The following is a 7,066-nucleotide window of genomic DNA, read 5'->3' as shown; positions in this document are numbered from 1 at the left end:
AAGAAAGAAAGAAAGAAAGAAAGAAAGAAAGAAAGAAAGAAAGAAAGAAAGAAAGAGGGGGAAGGGCAAAACGGATATACCGACTCTCTCAATAAACTTGGGCTTCTGATATTAAGGAAGAAGAGAATGGCCGCTGAAGGCAACTGAACAGTCTCTGCTTCACTTAGCCCAGCCTAAAAATGGGAGTGGAGTAAAAGCAAGAGGGGCAGCCCAAAAATCCCCATGTGAGTTACAAATGTGACAAAGCTGCTGTGACGAGATACAAAATGTCTATGAGACCATAAAGGCAGTTGGAGCCGACTCGGATTGCATGGGCTCTGAGAGGCTTCCTAGAGGAAAGTACGCGGTATTCAAACTAAGCCTTGAGGCATGTATGAGAGTCCACTGGGTGAAAGGGGAATGGCATTCCAGTGGAGAAACAACCAAAGAACGAAACTAAATGGCACTTTCCAAACTCTCACACCCTGGGCTCTTCTTATTCCATTTCTGTCCTGACTGGGTTTCCTGCAGCGGAAGCCTGCAGCCCAAGTGGCTCTGCACGTGGCTCTCGGAAGTGGCTAGCAGCCTGCTTGTCCCCAAAGCCCAAGACCAAGCCCCAGGCCTCGCCCGCACTGCAGAGCCTCTGCAGGACTGAGCCTGCACGCCACCCTCTGGCTCTCCTCCCATCTCCGTTGCTGCTGCCTCTCCTTCCGAAGAGGGAATAACTCACAGTGTTGACAACAGCCCCCCCAGCCACATCTGGAAACCTGTCCCCAAATGGCCAGAACGGAGGATTTGAATCAGCCTGTTCTGTGAACCCGCAGACCTGGACTGCCAAAGTCTTCTCACTTCCAAAGATGAGTCTCTATGTGTGCATGAACTTCATAGGACCAAGTTCTTTTCAAGAAATACTCTAGTTCAAGAAAATCTAAGTGTGTGTGTAAATGAGGCCATGGATATGCTGGTTAGCTTGATTTAATCATGCCACATTGTAGACATATTTCAAAACATCATATTGTACACGTGTATCAAAACCATGTATCAAAACATTACATTGTATACATGTATCAAAACATGAATATAACGTAATGTATACAATTATGATTTGTCAATCAGAAATTTAAAATATATATATATTTAAATATACATATTTAAATTTAAATATATATATTTTGAGATAGGGTCTGTGTCACCCAGGCTATAGTGGTGCAGTGGCACGATCATGGCTTACTGCAGCCTCAACCCTCCAGGCCCAAGTGATCCTCCCACCTCAACCTCCGGAGTAGCCGGGACTACAGGCCTGCATCACCATGCCTGGCTAATGTTTTGTATTTTCTTTTTGTAGAAACAGGGTTTTAATATGTTACTCAGGCTGGTGTCAAATTCCTGGGCTCAAGCAATCTGCCTACCTCAGTCTCCCAAAGTGCTGGCATTACAGGTGTGGGCCACTGAACCCGGCCAGAAATTTTAAAAATTAATTAAAAATAATAAATTCAGAGAGATGATGAGGAACTGCATTCCTGAGACTAGAAGAAAGAACACAGGCCTATCAGTAAAAACCTCCTCCTATTTCTTAGCTCTTTGCACATATTACTTAAGGCGTCTGGCCAAGACTTTGCACCATTTTTCCTTCCATGCTCTTTCTCCTGTTGACTGATTTCAATTTTTTATGTATTCTGCATAGAATCTATTATCATAGCCAGGTGTGGTGGCTCATGCCTGTAATCCCAGCACTTTGGGAGGCTGAGGCAGGTGGATCACGAAGTCAAGAGATCGAGACTATCCTGGCCAACATGGTGAAACCCCGTCTCTACTAAAAATATAAAAATTAGCTAGGCATGGTGGCATGCACCTGTAGTCCCAGCTACTCGGTAGGCTGTGGCAGGAGAATCGCTTGAATTCAGGAGGTGGAGATTGCAGTGAGCCGAGGTCGTGCCATTGCACTCCAGCCTGGCAACAGAGAGAGACTCTGTCTCAAAAAAAAACAAAAACAAAACAAAACAAATCTATTATCATATTCATGTATTGCAAACACTTTCTTCTACTCTGTGGCTTTCCAAATCACTCTTACTGGTCATTTTTGAACATATAAGTGGTTGATTTTAATATAGCTCAATTTATCAAACGTTTCCTTTATGATTAGTATACTTAATGTCCTATTTAATATATTTTTTAGTACTCAATACAGGTATCTGCCTACAAAAACAAAACCCAGTCATCTTCAGAAGAAACCTGTGCAATAACATTTGTCTGTCCTTAGCTGAGTGATGGAGAAGTACTGGCATCTCTCTTCCCTGATCAGCACATTTTTTTATTGTAGTAAAATACATGTAACATAAAATTTACCTTTAAATCATTTTAAAGTGTACAATTCCATGGTATTAAGTACTTCCGCAGTGTTGTACAATCATTACCACTACCTAGTTCCAGAACTTTCTCATCACCCCAAAAGGAACCTACGAACCAGTCCCTCTCCACTTCCATCTCCTTCCACCCACTGGCAACCATGGATCCACTTTCCCTTGCTCTAGATTTGCCAACTCTGGCTATTACATATAAATGGGATCATAGGACACATGTCCATTTATGCCTGAGCTTCTTCCACTGTGCATTATGTGGTCGAGGTTCATCCGCATTGTGGCCTGTGTCAGTGCCGCACTCATTTTTATGGCTCGATGACACGCCATTGTGTGGAGAGATGACATTGTTTATTCAGCTGCTGATGGGCCTTTGTGTTATTTCCACCTCATGGCTATTGTGAATGATGATACTATGAACATTGGCTTACAAATGTTTGTTTGAACATCTATTTTCAATTCTTTTCAGTATATACCTGAAAGTAGAATTGCTGGGCAGTATGGTAATTCTGCTTTTAACTTTGAGGAAATGCCAAACCATTTTCCACAGCAGCGGCACCATTTTACATTTCTACTAGCAGCATATGAGGATTCTAATTTCTCTACATCCTCACCAATACTTGTTATTTTCTGGTTATTTATTATTATTACGGTTATCCTAGTGGGTGTGATGTGATATCTCATTATGGTTGATTGATTGATTGATTTTAGACAGTCTTGCTCTGTTACCCAGGCTGGAGTGCAGTAGTGCGATCTCAGCTCACTGCAACCTCCACCACCCAGGTTCAAGCAATTCTCGTGCCTCAGTCTCCCAAGTAGCTCGGATTACAGGTGTTTGCCACCACACCCAGCTTTTTTTTTTCTTTTTTTTTTTTTTTTTTTTTGTATTTTTAGTAGTTATGGAATCTCACCATGTTGCCCAGGTTGGTCTCGAACTCCTGAACTCAGATGATCCACCCACCTCAGCCTCCTAATGTGCTGGGATGACAGGCAGGAGCCACCGCACCCGGCTCTCATGGTTTTGATGTGCATTTCCCTGATGACTAATGATGTCGAGCATCTTTTGGTGTGCTGTTAGGCATTCATATGCCCAACACTGGCTGCGCCAATGAGGATTGGGTGTAGGTCCTCGGTGGCTTATGTAATCAGCAATTTTAAAAAGTTGTTATTTCATTTTCAGAGGTCAACTAGAGGAATATGAATTTAATCTATACCACTTGCATTCTTTTTCTGCTTTTTTCTAAAAAATATGAAGTTTTCCTCTCATTCTGAGAACTTCTTCTCATATCAAATCAAATCCATATCTGTCATCACCATGGAGGAAAGGTAAGAAAATGACTTCCATTGAGAAACAAGTGTGCAACAACCCTGGACTTTTTTTACTTGACTAAACATTTTGTCTCTTTTTCCAGGTAAGGAATGGCAAGGTTTTCTTCCCCCTGCATGTCTGGCAACCTGTTTCTGTGTAGTACCTTCGTCCCCAAGAATAAGCCATCAGAAGACCTGCATAGCTAAAATCAGCATTCATGGTGTGGGTCACTTCTCATTCTGAAAACGCCAGTGTTGTTTTCTGTCCTGCTGCCTCACACCAGGCACATTCTCCATTTCTCAAGGCAGGTAATAAATACACAATTATGGCTTAAATGTAATTGAACAAATCAAGAAAATGAATATACTGCCTAGGTTTACAACTCAAAGACATCTATTCATGCTGGAAGAGGAGGGAAAAAAATGAAAAACAACAACACGAAGATTACAGGCATGTGCCTAAATCGAATTTAACAATCCCTCCCTCATCACCACCTACTTGGGAGTGGTATAAATAGGGCATTCTCTTTTGCTGTCTAGGACTGCTTTTTCTTTGAATCACAGAGATGAAATATCAATAATGAGACAGTTCTTGCACCATGCAGACCAAGAACTTTCTCATTTGGAATCAAATATCATCTGGCAAGTCTCTCTTAGAACCCAGTGCCTTCCACGTGAAGCCCAAACCAGATGATGAGACCACAGGCAGGTGCTCAGGTGACACTCCCAGGTGAACTAAACTTTAAGTCATCTCAGGCCAGGGAGCGGCCCTGGGAGGGAAGAAGCCATCTTGAAAGTGGGTCCTCCTGCCTCATCTGTTCTAGACTCAGACATAGAAGGAGGGAGGGCTTCCCCACTGCAGGCTTTCCAAACTCTGACTCCAGAATCTGTGAGCATAATAAAAAACAGTTGTTTTTATGTCACTAAGTTTGAGTGATTTTTTTTACAAACCTGTAGTAACTATGACAAACTGACACATTTATAATAGTGTGCCTTCAAATACACAGATGTTGCAGGTCTTTGCACTAACCTAAGTCTCCTTTCTATCCTTTTTTAATTTTAATTTTTAATTTTTCTTTTGAGACAGAGTTTCACTCTTGTTGCCCAGGCTGGGGTGCAATGGCACAATCTCAGCTCACTGCAATCTCCGCCTCCTGCGTTCAAGCGATTCTCCTGCCTTAGCCTCCTGAGTAGCTGGATTACAAGTGCTTGCCACCATGCTTGGCTAATTTTTTGTATGTTTATTACAGACAGGGTTTCACCATGTTGGCCAGGCTGGTCTCCACCCGCCTCGGCCTCCCAAAATGCTGGGATTACAGGTGTGAGCTACCCGGTTCCTTTCTATCCTTTTTAAAAATTATGTAATTTTCTGCATAAAGGATATCCACATTTTATGTCAAATTTATTGCTACTTTATTTTGTTCTTGTTGTTACTGTTATAAATGGCAACTCTTTCAATTACATTTTCTAACCACTTGTTGCTTCCAGCAAAACTGCTACATTTAATACAATTAATTGGTTCTTTTTAATTTGGGGTTTTGTTTTAAATGTATCCATCCTAATTGAAACTTTACTCTTTGACCAATATCTCCCCATGCCCCACTCCTCCTAACCACCACTTCATTCTCTGCTTCCCAGAGTGTGGCTTCTTTAGATTCCACATGTAAACGAGGTCATGCAGGGCTTGTCTTTCTGTCTCTGGCTTATTTCACTTAGTGTAACGTCCTCCGGGTTCATCCAGTGAGTTTTCTGAAAAACAAATTCTTTTTGTTTTCTACTTGGACAATCGTATGACCCAAAAAATAATGACAGTTTTCTTTCTTTCTTCTGGTACTTAAACCTTGATTTCTTTTTCTTACGTTGCTGCACGGGCTAAGACTTTCACGTAGGGTGGTGAGGATTTCTTCCCACTGTGACATCTTGTTTTCTATTTGCTTTGCTTTGTATTTGGCTCCTTTCGCCATCATTTCCTGTTTTAAAAATTGAATTTATCAAGGTTTCTTTAGTTTTCCCCTTTCTTTCCTTGTTAGAAAGTTACAGTTTTGATTTCTATTTTAACACACGTTCCTACTTTTAAAACCTCTAAATGTGAACCCCCTACTTCCTTGCCCCTATGGGTAGGCTCAACATTCCAGAATATTCTGTCCAGATCGCTCTGGATCAAACTGCTCTGAATGAAAAGATATCAGGAATAGCAGCCTTTTCCACTTTAGGGGTTCTGGTTTCTGGGGTTTCTTCCCAAGCTGTCGTGCTAAAAAAAAAAAGGCTTAAGACAATTTGGCATATATTAATTCTTGTGTGTGATTTGTTATTCAACACTGATTCCACTCAGGATTATTGATAAGGTGTATGTCACAGCTGTTTCTCTCTTTCCTACTCAATGGTCACAACACCTGCCTACAGCTGGGTGGCAGGTATTGGCCCCTGGTGAGTCGCCGCCAGATTCCCAGCTTCAAATGGCATCTGGCAAGCAGCCCGCAACCCGTCTCCCAATTTTCCACTACAATACTGGGGAGTATGAGCACTCTTATTGCCAATCTCCTTAGCTAAACTAAATAAACACAACTCACATTTCCCTAAAATGGCATCCAAGTGGTCAGAACCATTTGGATATTTCTTGGTGAAACAGAAGACATACAAGCCATGAAAAGAATGGAATTTTAAATTTGATCATGAGTGACAGTTTGGCTTCTCTCCCAACGTGGTCTAGTTTACTTGGATTTCCTAACTTAGCTCCTTTAGATTTTCCTAGCTAAGCTAAAAGTTTGTCCCTCCCTTTGGAGAATAGGTCTCCCTTGAATACTCTGGAATTCATTTCCTCTCACTCAAAATTAAAGCTAGTGAAAATTTCTATTATTTTCTGGAAAAAAAAAAAAAACTACCCCCTCAGAATGTCTTCACGCAGAATTCCCTCCTACTTTCCACACCATTTTTTGATTATCTTAGTTCCATTCTTGTTTCCCTAAATTAGTCATCTTTAAGAGCTAAAACTTCTCTAGGTTTCCTACCATATGCTACACACTTCTTTTTTTCTTGTGTGCCTGTCTCACTCACTGTGCGCCCAGAAACCAATCCTCTTCTTGGATACACCTGTTGGTCATTGTTTCACAGAGGGCGTGACCTGGCAAACATCTTAGACTGCAACTGTCTTGATTTCACCCTCATTCTTGAAGGATAAGCTAGCTGAGTACACAATTCGAGGATGAGAGCTACTCTCTCTTATTTAAAAAAAAAAAAAAGTTATTTGCTGGTGTTTAATATAGGTTGAGCATCTTTAAGCCAATGATCTGAAATGCTCCAAAACCTGAAACATATGAGTGCTGACATGACACTCAAAGACACCCTCACTGGAGGATTTCGGATTTTCTTTTTTTTTCTTTTCTTTTTTTTTTTTTTTTTTTTTTTTTTTTAGACGGAGTCTC

Source organism: Mandrillus leucophaeus, unplaced genomic scaffold, assembly GCF_000951045.1.
Source record: "Mandrillus leucophaeus isolate KB7577 unplaced genomic scaffold, Mleu.le_1.0 Scaffold16, whole genome shotgun sequence".
NCBI classification, from domain to species: Eukaryota; Metazoa; Chordata; class Mammalia; order Primates; family Cercopithecidae; genus Mandrillus; species Mandrillus leucophaeus.
Note: the sequence above shows the minus strand (reverse complement) of the source record.